Source organism: Pseudopipra pipra, chromosome 5 (assembly GCF_036250125.1).
Source record: "Pseudopipra pipra isolate bDixPip1 chromosome 5, bDixPip1.hap1, whole genome shotgun sequence".
NCBI classification, from domain to species: Eukaryota; Metazoa; Chordata; class Aves; order Passeriformes; family Pipridae; genus Pseudopipra; species Pseudopipra pipra.
This window is the reverse complement of record NC_087553.1, coordinates 72,940,515-72,953,440: the sequence shown is the minus strand read 5'-3', so window position 1 is coordinate 72,953,440 and position 12,926 is coordinate 72,940,515. Positions and strand designations below refer to the sequence as shown.

General features: G+C 46.1%; 1 non-coding gene across 1 annotated transcript; it reads left to right on the top strand.

Moving 5' to 3' along the window:
* Positions 1 to 7,040: 7,040 nt before the first annotated feature.
* On the top strand, positions 7,041 to 7,155 carry LOC135415321 (U5 spliceosomal RNA). The gene has a single exon (XR_010431083.1). It is a non-coding gene; the product is annotated as a U5 spliceosomal RNA (small nuclear RNA).
* Positions 7,156 to 12,926: the final 5,771 nt, after the last annotated feature.

Genomic DNA, 12,926 nt, shown 5'->3' with positions numbered 1-12,926 from the left:
GGAAGGAATAGAGATCAAAATAGAAATCATTATTACAGCCCTCAGTAAATTCAATGCGTGTCTGCTTCTTGAACGTTTTGAGTGGCTCTGGTGTTCCCCCCACAGACAGAAAGCAGCAGAAACGGGAAAGATACTTAGAAGGGCAATAAAGTGATCAAAGGTAGAGAACAATGAAGTACTTCAGGAATATTTCATCTGAATAAGAGATGACAGCAGCAGAGTATGATAATGGTCGATCAGATTATGAGTGGCATGAAGAGGATGAAAGAGAGCAACTGTTTTTTGTTTCTTTGAAAAGACAAAAAAGGGTGCTTGAGATGATAGCAGGTCACAACAAAGGGCTTCCTTCACACGCTGTGCAGATAATCTGCAGCTAATCCCCCCTTGCCAAGGGATCCTGCAAGTGCTGAAAGTTTACCTGATCTGAAAATGTTAAACAATTTAATAGGGGGAAAAAAAAAAAGCTTCACGGAATTCCTAGTAAATACAAAGATACCTCAGGGATATTTATGACTCTGCCTTCTAGAGGCTGCAAAAATACAGGCATTGCTCAGTGCTTGGTCTTATACTCTTCCCTACACTGGTAGACCTAGAATGGGATCCACCATGGATGTCATCAGTGCTTGATTTCCTGTCTTCCCCAAAGGGTGGATCCTCTCCTGGGCACACTCATCCCCACTCTCCCAGTCATAAGAATCATCCTCCAAAGATGTCCATCCTCCTACCAGCACAAATTTCTTGGGATTCTCCAGCACATCCCCTTCTAAACTGTTCCACAGGACAATTTACCCAGTGCTCCTTTTTCATTTCCTTGGAGCTATGTCCCTTGTGTTCCTGAAGGAACCTCAAAGCCCATTGAAAAATGGAGAATTTCCTCACTGAAAGGGTTGTCAGGCATTAGGACAAGATTCCCAGGGAGTGATGGAATCACCATCCCAGAAAGTGTTCAACAAATGCATAGATGTGCTTTTTAGGGATGTGGTTTAGTCATGGATTTGGTAATAATGGGTTAATAGTGGGACTTGATGATCTTAGAGGGCTTTTCCAACCCAAACTATTCTATGAATCAGTAGTTAAGGACTTGGAATTTATAGTGGCTTCTAGGAGGGCAACTCTCTGGAATCTTTTCTGCATCAGCTTCAAGACTCCTGGAGAGATTTTTGCACACTAATTCTTCACATTTCCTGAATTCTGTTCTCCAGGATTTGAACTCCTAGAAATTTTCTCAAGTTCTTGGAGGTTTGATGACGAATCAAACCTCACTGCCCTGCAGTTGTGTTGTGCAGTCTGATGTTGCCTTTCAGAATTAGGGTCAGATCAGGAGAGAGGAAGGATTTAACACTGCAAAAGAATATTTAAAATGCCAGAATTCAGCCCTACAAGGGGCCATGTGAGTCATCAGGAGCAGAGTCACAGTGCAAAGGGAATGAGACCTTCACTGCTGCCTTTTCTGTATGACCTTGTCCATGGCACAGCACCTCCTTGGGCTTCAGCTTCCCTGCATTTCCTGTTTACAGGGAATCTGTCTCTCTTTCAGGAGAGTTGAGAAAAAAGATGCCCCACACTGATAATGCCATTACCATTTTTGCTTGAGAATGGCTCCTGTCCACACACATCAAATGCAAAATTAATAATACCCCCAAGGACAGTCATTAAAGTTTCAGTCCAGACTCCTTAAAAAACTTTGCAGCTTGGTCCTACCAGGAGATCCGTGGAAAACAGAGGTTTTTTGACAATCCACAACACCAGATCTGGTGGGTGATGGGTCTGAAAAGAGATTTGTTTGGTCTCTGTGGGGTGGGGTCAAAAAGGGTGGGATCTGGATCACAGAAGGAGAAACCCCGAGGGACACAGAGGAGCAGAGCACACCCCTCGTGGCACTGGTGGGTGTGTGAAGGTTGGTTATGCAGCAGGAGGAGGCACTGCTGGCAGATCTTCAGCTCCTGGACCAGGTATTCATGTGGAAAGGAACACTCAGGAGCCGACCTTATTTATGCCCTGAGACTTTAAAGTCCTTGTGGTCTTGGGTGACACCCCAGAGCTGTGATCTCCAACCCCAGGTGGATGTTCTTGGAGAGCTGGAAACAGCTGGAGACTGTTTTTTGTGCTGGTGTAAAAGGTATTGAGATCCTTCTGAAACGTGGCAGTAGGAGAAGTGCAGATGCAACCAGGTTTGTTGAGGAATTGTAACTCCTTTAGAGTAAAATCAATAACAAGGGATGACAGGTTTCAGAAGGAAAAAAACCTTTGAATGGGACTGGTCAAGAGTGGACCAAAAGGACATAGTACATCTGGCCTATGGCATCTATTTTGGGAGAAAGAACCCAAAATAAATGTTCTAAAAGTATGAACATTTCTCTATTGACTTTAAATGTGACCAGGAATGAATGTTTCATATCCCTTCCCTTCCTTTCCCTTCCCTTCCCAAACCTTCCCTTCCCTTTTCATCTAGGGAAAAAACTCAACAGCTTCTTATGGGATATTAGTGAGCTGGTCTAAGGAAACATAGGCAGGTGGAAGATTCAGAGATACTCCACTGCCCTCCAGCAGCAAAAATAATCAGTGGGAATCTTGTCTGCTCTGGACAGAGCTGAACACTTTTGTTGGTGAGGCAGAAGAGCTTGAGGCAGACTAGAAATGCCAGAACTCAAGTCCCCAAGTCCAGATGGGTCATGGAATGACTGTGGACAGCTCTTTGTCTTAGTCCTACAAGTTCCCTGGCTTGTTCCCCCTCTCTCCATCTCATATGGAGCGTTGGCTGAGGCAGAGGTTAATTTTTGTGATTTTTGAAGATTGAGGATTCACCTTGTCCATTTGCAAGCCAAGATGCCTCTGGCATCACTGTTCCCTACAGCCCTGCAGGACTGAGGAGGGACCACAGGCACCTGAGAGGCTGCACCACCCAGGCTGGTGCCAAAAGCATCTCAGGAACATGTGGGTTGGGTGGGAAGGCAGAACAGATGGTTGTGGATGCTGTGTTTAGAAACATGGTTCAGGGAGGTGCGGGAGGATTCAATAATTTTAAGGTCGTGCATCCAGTGGAAATTCAACCCATGTGTCCTGCATGACAGTCCACTAGACCTGGCTTTTCCTCTTACAGCCCTTGGCTGGAGAGCAGCACAAGCTGGGGTTGGACACAGGAATTTGGAAGCAAGAGCCTGTGGTTCATGCAGTGGACAGGTGGACCAGTCACACAGAGTTATCATCTGTGGGGAAAATAACTCTGCCCAAAGGGCTCAGGATGAGTCAGACTAAGGATGCTGTAATTGGACAAAAATACCTGTGCTTTCTTGCAGTTCAGCTAATCCACACCAACAGTTCAGTGGGATTTACTTCCCTATGACAACAAGAGCACAGACTCATGGGATTTTAGGGCAAAAATGCACCAGGTACATCTTTAACAAAAGACGATTTAAGTGAAATCTCTTGGCTGCCTTTGTCCTCTGCTCCACTCAAATTTACTTTCACCCATTTGGGCTTAAGAGAAGAATTAATTTGGGGAGTGAATATGCAGCAGGTTGCTCTTCTCTGGGCAGATACCTGTCTCCAAGCAGGCAGCAGGGGGGCTGAGGTCAGCAGAGGCAGCTGAATTTTCATTAGGAACAGATCCTTTTATCACGGTTTACAGCTCCGGACACAGAAATCAGGAAGGGCATCGGGCTGCTGCTTTTAACCTTTGTTGTGTCTTTATTCAGTGTGTGACATCATCCTATTGATGAAGGTCAGGTTGATCTCAGGTCTTTTCTGACTCATTGAATATTAGAGATGGCTGGAGGCAGGCGAAGCTGGTGATTTGATGTGACAGGTCAGGAGGGAGCACACCAGCAGTGCAGCAGGACACAGGCTGCAGGAAGGGGTGATGCCATGATCCATTGTGACAAGAGGAGAGCTGAATGGATGGACCAACAGCCTGGAATGAACCCAGTAAGGGCAGGATAGAAAGAGGCAAAACCCTGAAAACCCTTTGGTCTGTGTCCACTCCCACATCAATGGGACAAATCCAGAATGACCTTCCTTAGCTGCCGATGGGATCACAGATCTATTGTGTGAGATCTTGTGACATCATGAACCAAGACTCTTCCTTGAAGTACATCTCATTTTGCCCCCTCCCATGGGCAGGGACACCTTCCACTAGCCCAGGTTGCTCCAAGCCCTGTCCAACCTGGACTTGAACACTTCCAGGGATCCAGGGGCAGCCACAGCTTCCCTGGGCAACCTGTGCCAGGGCCTCCCCACCCTCACTCACAGTAGAGCATTTCTTCCTAATATCTACCCTAAACCTACCTTATTTCAGTATAAAGCCATTAATCCTCTGTCTAAAGATGCAGGGCACTTGTGAACTGCAGTCCAGGCTGGATCCAGGATGTGGCCATCAGAGCAGGAGAGGAGCAGGAGCAAGGACTCTGCTCTGCAGGCCCGTGGCCATGGAAAAGAGAGGCAGGAGGCAGGACCTGTGGTATCCACCACTCCACTGCTTGGCCAACCTGGAACTTGCATTTAGCAAAACATGCATTTAAAAGACGCCAGGTTTGCTCCCAGGTGATTTTTCCTGGCCCTTCCTCCAAAGGTCTGTTTCTTATGCATTCAGCATCTGAGTATTTTGAGAAATTCCTGTTCCTCCAGGCTCAGGAAGGCAGGGACAGCTGGGAGCTATTTCCTTTCAGCCTTCTTGCCTTCCCATCCTGGGAAATTTTGTGCCAGCTGTGGTCACCTGTTTGATTTCTCTTTCAGTGGCTGCCTTCCTCCACAAATTAATTTTGATTATTTAAGCTTGTCTTGCCTGGCAGGGAGGGATCTCTTAGTGGTGTGAGTTTGAAGAACTCACTCTCTATATCTTTCTCTTTTTCCCCTGCACCGAGTCTAATTTTGTGGTTCCCTGCCTTGCCCAAAAATAACCTTCAGCCCCAATTCTGAACTGTCATATTCATTACATCCCAGCTGTCTGCAGACAGGGCTTATCACTTGCAATCCACTCAGTTACACCTGTGATTAAAACTGATTGCAAATGTGATCCTGGCTGCTCAGCCTGGAAATTGGGAACGTCTTTATAATTTCTGACAGCGGATCATGAAGCCTTGGATGAGCCTGGCAGGGCTGCAGAGCCAGGACAAGATCTTTGCAGGTCAGTGGGAGTGGGAGGAGAATATTCATCTGTAAGAAAGAGAGAGGAGACGGTGATTTGGGAGGAAAAAAACCCATGTACAAGAGATGAGGATGAAGATCCCCAAGTTGAAACCTGAAAAGGCAAGGGGTGAAAACTAAGCTCAGCTCTTGACTGCCAGGACCATCCCTTGGAATAGGTGATGGGGGCAGTTGTGTAGCAGAGAAAACCAAACCACACAAGCCTTCACTCAGTTTTGGGCACCAGTAACTCATGGAATCAGTGTAGATGTTCCTGGGAAAACAACTGTTGTTCTTCTTCCCAAAAACAGTAGCAGCATGTCATAGTCTCCAGGACTCTTCTGTACCTGCTTCTGCTCCAGCCTGTTCCCTTTGCAAACCTGGAGCCATTTGTCCCCTGTTTGATCAGAGTAGGGCTGCAAAATTATGCTTTGCAAGAGTGATGGGGCCTTGAATGTGATCAGACAGTTTGTACCTCACTCCAAACCTGAAAAAGGCTCCACCATCCTTCTGTTGGCCTGAATTTCACAGCTTGATTTCACAGATTTATGTACCTAAAATTACCTACAGAGTTTACATTTATTTAATCTTTGCTTTATATCACAACCCACTTGTTTTCTCCATTGAGGGTCCAGTGTCTTGTGTTGAACTAAAGCCTGATTTCCAGAGTTTGTTCTGAAGAGACTAAAAAATCCACCATTTTCTTTGGGAGCCCTTTCCAGCATGTTAAATCCTCTCCCTGATTCACCTCAGTCTTTATTCCCTCCAGCCTGACTTGAGTTATACTTCGTTCCCTCTCTGAAGGGAGTCTCCCAACATCTCCAAAGGAGGTGTCTCTCCAGCTTCCTTGTTATGAACTGAACAGGGTGTTTTTTGACATATCTCCTGGTCAGAGATTGTCTTCCAGATTTCTGAGTCATTTTTATTGCCCTCCTCTGATGTCTCTCCAAGCATTGGATGTTCCCTTGCAGGCACAGACATCAGAACCGGGTGGCCCCAATTCCTCCATGCCCAGATGTAAAATGACTTGCCTTGTCTAACTCAACATGCCCCTGTTTGTGCATCCAAAAGCTGAATTAACTCTTCTGATGGATTTAGGGCATTGCTTTAAGACCTTTCTTCAAATAATTGGACTGGCCTGGCTGTCTTGGAGCTGCTGCTTTCCAGCACAGGCTCTCTCCCTCCTGCCCATTCTGTTAGGGGTTTTTTGCCTATAAAAGGAAACCTTTGCAGAGAGCTACATCTGTGCCCTGTGATCATCTCACTCCAGGCATGGAGCTGATGTGCTCCATGTGCCAGGAGCCCCGTCACAAACATTGTCCTGTAGTGAGCACAGACACAAAAAATAGTCTTTTTTTTTTTTTTTTTTTTTTTTTTTTTTTTTTTCTGCAGATTCCCTCTTTCCCTGTATCAGCAGAAGCTCTCAAAGTATTGAGATCCCTGGAAGTGTTCAAGGGCAGGTTGGATGGAACTTAGAGCAACATGGTCTAGAGGAAGGTGTCCCTGCCCATGGCATGGGTTGGAATGAGGTGATCTTGGAATGAAGTCTCTTCCAGCCCAAGCCATTCTGTGAGTCTGTGTTTGTTGGTTATAAATCAGAGCTTGGCCGAGTCAGCCCATGTCATTCATGTGTAAAAACACAGTTTCCTGATGTTCCCGCAGAGCTCATTTTCTAAGCCTCATTAGTATTCATGGTAATTTGCATACCCAGGGTCCACCGCGGGGCGGGAGGTGCAATCCTGGTAGTAATTTTCATTTTTTTCGTGAGAAAACTGGGATCAGAACATGTATCTTAGTTATTTCAGTGATGAAGAGTCCGGCTGGAGTGGCAAAAGGGTGAATTTGGGGTTCCTCCACGGTCGCCATGTGCTATAGAGGGACAGCCATGGGATGGTGTGTATGTGTAATTAATCACAACTAACTTCAGGTTTTTCTTCATATCGTATAAATCTTTCGCCTTTTACTAAAGATTTCCGTGGAGAGGAACAAGCACGAGTGTAATGTAATTTTTTGAGGCTTCACAGGGGTGAAGCTACCCTTTTGCAGTGAAAAAAACAAAAAAGTTTAGAAACATCTGTAATGACTTAAGGAATAAACAGGACGGAGGTTCCTGTTAAGGATTGCAGGGATATGTGAGAGGTGGATCACTGGAATTCTCTGCATCCAGGTCTGGGGTCTTCAGCGCAGGAAAGATGTGGAGCTGCTGGAGTGGGACCAGAGGAGGCCACGGAGATGCTGCGAGGGCTGGAGCCTCTCTGCTCCGGAGCCAGGCTGGGAGAGCTGGGGGTGTTCCCCTGGAGAAGAGAAGGCTCCAGGGAGAGCTGAGAGCCCCTTGCAGGGCCTAAAGGGGCTCCAGGAGAGCTGGAGAGGAACTTGTGACAAGGGATGAAGGGACAGGACAAGGGGGAATGGGTTTAAGTGAGAGTAGGTTTTGATGAGATACTGGAAGGAATTCTTGCTTTTGAGGGTGGGGAGGCCCTGGCCCAGGTTGCCCAGAGAAGCCGTGGCTGCCCCTGGATCCTTGGAAGTGTCCAAGGCCAGGCTGGATGGGGCTTGGAGCAACTTGGTCTAGTGGAAGGTGTCCCTGCTCATGGCAGCTGGTTGGAATTGGATGATCTTTAAGGTTCCATCCCACCCAAAACATTTCACGATTCTATTCTTATCTCTAAAACAGCCCCTGGTGCCAAGGCAAAGAAATAGCTCCTCCTAGAGGGATGTACCTCCAAAATTATGGGTAGGGCTTACCAAGCTAAGCTGTGTGTTCACCATAGTGGCACCTTTCTTAAAGTATTTCCCAGCGTTTGGGACCATTTTCATCATAATTAATTTTTAAGGTTAGAAAAAGAAGATTGTACACCATTCACCACCACCACCCCCCCCCTTTAAGAACTGGTTTCCTGCCTTTATTCTTTTGCTTGCCTTCATTTCCTGCCTTCATTTCCCCTCCTTTTCAAAGAAGCAACATTTTCTGTGTGCAAGTGAGACCCAAGGTGATAAGTCTTCACTCCTAGAAAAAAACCTCCTTCTCTGGGTGAAGTGGCATCTGTGTAACAGCACAGGGAAATGTTATTATTTGTCCTGAACAGCCCAGAGTCAGCCCCTGCTTCAGCACAGGCTGCACTAATTGGGACACTAAGCAGAGCACTGCATTTATTTGGATTAATGAAGAACCAGAGAGAAGTGTCCCAGGTGGGAAGTGTCCAGGGCACACCACAGACCCTGCCACGAGATGCCTGGCTCTCGAGGCCCTGGCTTGAAGTGTGTGGCTGCCAACAAATCATTGCTGTCATCTTGGCCGTGGTACAAACACCACAGACATCCGATCTTTTCCTTTGGCTCCTGCCCTGGAAGTCCCTCCTGTCATCATGTCACTGGGAGTGCAGTCACTCTCTAGATCATTCTCCACAGTTTTGTGGCTGTGCTGAATTTGCTGCTCTGGAGACTCTAAACTCACCTTGAAGACCCGTGTGGACTTCCTGGGTAGGTGAAGAAGGCTGGAGGGAAGATGCCTGGTTTTACAGACTGTTAGAAATGAAAATAAACTCCGTGGCATCGAATCTGTGGGAGGAGGATGATTGTTCTCTGCAAAGACACAGTTTGGAGGGACAGAACATTTCCACATCTGCTGTGGGATCTGCAAACAGTCCCTATATGGCAGACACTCATAGCCACTCATCCCTCCTATAAGTGGAACAAAAATGAGGGGAGTTTGCACCATCAGGCTCACATGTTCCTTTTATGACTTAGGCCTGCAGATTCAGCCTGATGCCCAAAGCAGCCCCCTGCTTTTAAACAGAAAATGACAAAACATACAAAAAATAAGGGGCACAGGTTCCACTACAGGATACCTGGGACGTTGAGTTTCAGTGCCTCAGCCAAAATTAACATTCAACTTGCAACCAGGAGGCTGCAAGTGACAGCAGCAGCTTTGAAGGTCACCTCGCCTCCAAGTAAATAAATAAATAGTAAATAAGAAAGCAGGCAGCAATGAATAAAGAAGGCAAAGCCAGAGGCATTCCACTGGCTTGGACTTGTTTTTTTTTTTTATTATTTCTTTGCTCTCTTCACTTTCATTTCCCAAAGGTCAGTGCTAATAGGAGACCCCTCTGATTGCTCATGCACAGTGCACACCCTGCCAGGCTGCCTGTTCCAGAGCCCCTGATACCAATTCAGAGCCTAAGCTGGGAGCAAAACAGTGTCATCTCCACAGCTGATTACTTTAATGAGACTTTTCTAGCAGTACCAGGCCACGACAGGTGGGAGGATCTGCTGCAAACACTGTGTTTATCTCTTAGAGCAGAATCTGTGCCCTTCTTGGTAAAGAGAAGTCATGGTGCCAGGTGTTTGTTTTCCGTGCTCCTCTCGGCCATGCCTAATGAGATCCTGGCTCTGCAAGCTCAGAGTTGACTTTTTCCAACAGTTTTTCCAGCTTGGCCACATGGACAGGGAAGAGACAGTCTGAAATCATGCCAAAGCTATTTCTGATTGTGTTTGTGCCATGCAGGACCCATCTGCTGGATCTGGAGAGGTGCTCACAGAAGGAGGTGTGGGAGGTAGAGTCCTTTCTTCTTGAGCAGAGCATCCAATGTCAAGTGGGGACTCTGCCTTACCTTTCAAAGTGCCCGGTCTCCTGGGCATCCATCCTACATGTGTGTTCCAGGGCTCCCTTCCAGGACGAGCCAGCAGCTCTCTGCAGGCTGAAATCTGGGCGAGCTGACAGGACCATTTCCAAGGGATGCTCTCCAGAGAGACGCGGTGCACACGCTGCACTAATTGAGCCCAGTGCTGTCCCAACAGACCCTACTCACGCTGAGAAGTTTCTGTCACACTCCAGCTCACAAAACACATACTCTGGCATCAAATTTTGAAAATAACACATGGTTGGGCAGGACAAAACCCTGTCGTTTTACCAGGACTAAATATTTTGTCACTGTCACCGGCTACTCCCACACATAGTCCAGCAGAAGTCAGAGCTGGATAATGGGAAAACTTTTTATCTTCCTAAAGGAAAATGCCCTTGGAACACACTCATATTCCCTGAACACACAGATCTTGTCCTTCTTGGTCTGCCCACTCATGTCACTGACACTGTCACTTTGAGATGAGACCAAGCAATCCATTTACAGTAGAAGAGCCTGAGGACACTCACTCAACATCTCACCCTGCTGCTGTTCACCTCACCTGTTTGTGTTGGATAGATTTATATATAACATTAAATATATAAAAATATATATGTTAATATTTTAGATATTATATATATTTATATAAATACATATTAAAATATAGATGTCTCCTTCGGGAAAACTGGAGTAACCACGAGTCCCATCATAAGACACTATAACTTCAAGAAGCAATGAATCCTCTGAAATAAGGCACCCCTAAGGGAATGAGGGACAGCGGGGACAGGCAAAAGACCTTGCAGACACTAAGAATAATGAAAACTGAGCTTTGGTATTAAGGAAATACAATCTGATGGTGTTTCCTGTTACAGCTCAATGCAACAGCTCCTTCCTGTCATGACCAGAAGGTTTCCCAGAGAATCTGTGGCTGCCCCATCCCTGGAAGTGTTCAAGGTCAGGTTGGATGGGGCTTGGAGCAACCTGGGCTAGTGGAATGTGTCCCTGCCCGTGTCAGAGGGGTTGGAATGAGATGATCTTTAAGGTCCCTTCCAACCCAAACCATTCCATGATAACAAACCCTCACCCCATGACTTAATATGTGTGATGTCAAATACTGGGAGCAAGGAAGCTGAATCATCTGTGAACAGCTCACCTCATGGACTCATCCATTACCTCAGACTGATCCATCCCCTCAGCTCCTTCCAAGCACTGCAGGGAGATGTTCCAACCAGGAGCGTTGTGACTTCCAGCTTTTCCAGCAGTCCAGGAAGGACAATGTGGACCCCAACATAAGTCACAACCCACTGAAGCTCTCCATCCCCTCACCTGCAAGTCTATGGGGTGGCTCCAGTCCTGGCCCTCCCTACATGCTGGCATGTGTCTGTGTCCCCAAAACTGGCAGGAATCATCTCCACAGAAGGTGGAAACCGGCTGGCAGAAGACCAGGTGATCTCCTTATTTCCTCACCATTGACTCTTCCCCAATCAACCAACATGCTGATAATTGTTACCCCTTGGGCCAGACATGAGTAATCAGCAATTTTCTTCTTCCTTCCTTATTTTTTTTTTAAGAGCAGCTGGGAAATGCCTTTCTCTCGTTCAGTAGAGTTTGAAAGCTCCTCCATCTGGACAATCTAATTCCCAATGTAAATACAGGGAAAGGAGGGAAGAGAAGAATGGTGTCCCAAGGGAGCCCCTCCACATCCCGCTGTCTCTGCCTGAGGTGACTTTCTCCCCCTTCCCTCATTGTCCTGGCCTTTAGGAACAGAGCCAGTCCCCCTGCTGAAGGGGAACTGAAGAGGTGGCTGTAAATTGAAATTAGCATTTAGCTCAAGGAGTACAAAGCAATGATTAATGGCTTTTTAATGCTCCACTGTTCCACACTCAGAGCACTTTGTTTTAATGGCAGGGGATGGAGAATAAAAAGTGTATGTGGGAACAGAGCTTTGCACACACGGATCTTTCTCACTCTCAGTAATTTTCACCATTAAGGAGAGACAATCTAACACTCTTTAGCTCAGAATTACATAGAAAAGCCTGATATCTCATCTAGTGCATCACAACTAAAAATGGAACAGAATGGAACAGAACAAAGTCATTAAAAGAAATGTCTTCCAACCAGCAGTTACCAGATAATTGTTTTTCTGCTTTGGGTTTAATTATAACGTGGACCAATTGATTAATTAAAGAAGTTTCTGTAACCTCCTCCACCCTTGCCCTGAGGAAGGTTCCAGTTAGACTCGCTGAATGATAATTCTTTGTCTTTCAGCCTGTTTAAGAATTATGGCTTTTTCAGGGCCATCTCCACGGGTACCAGTGGCAGCTGTTCATCATCTCCTGTCTTGACATGTGCCAATAGTTATCCACGTCACTTGGCCTCCTGAACACTCAGAAAAGCCATGCATTTGCCAGGCCTTCTTAAGCAACCCTTTTTCTCTTGTTTTGTTTTTTTTTTTTTTTTTAATTAAAAATCATCTTCTTTAAGTGTTTTCAAATAATTTCTGTCCAAAGCCACGATCATACCAGGTTAAGGATGAAGTTCATCAAATGTGGCTGCAGCCAATATCTAACCAAATGTTGGGATTTGTGGCAGAGTTGCTCAAGGCCAAACTGGATGAAATTGTGATCAAGTGAGATAGTTATTAATGATAGTTATTAATGGTCCCCTCAGCTCTTGGAGTAGCTGCTCCACCTGCTGTTGTGTGTCTGCAGAGTAGACCTTTCCTCATGATCCAGTCTGGATTACTTTATAGTCTAGAGAAAAAAACCCCAAACCAGGTGCTTCAGGACCTTAAAGATCATCTTGTTCCAACCCCCTGCCCTGGGCAGGGACACCTTCCACTAGACCAGGTTGCTCATGACCTTGTCTTCTAAAACAGAAAACTGGAACAACTCAGATGAATGTTTCCCTTAAAGCAGCTTTTCCCCCTTGGGAAAAAAAGAGTTGGATGACAAGTGCAGATGGAGATGTCCACTTGTAGATCCCTGCAATTAGCTGGGATGAGCTCTATCCTTCCAATCAGGCTGATCACACAACCTTTGGGTTTATGAACTAGTTAAAAACATTTCTGCTCAATATTTCTCTTCAAAGTGAAACAGGTCCCTATATTACCCTATGAATAAATCCCAACTAAAGGAATAATCTGCATCCAACAGGAGGCTGTCAGAAAGAGAGCAGAAATACAAC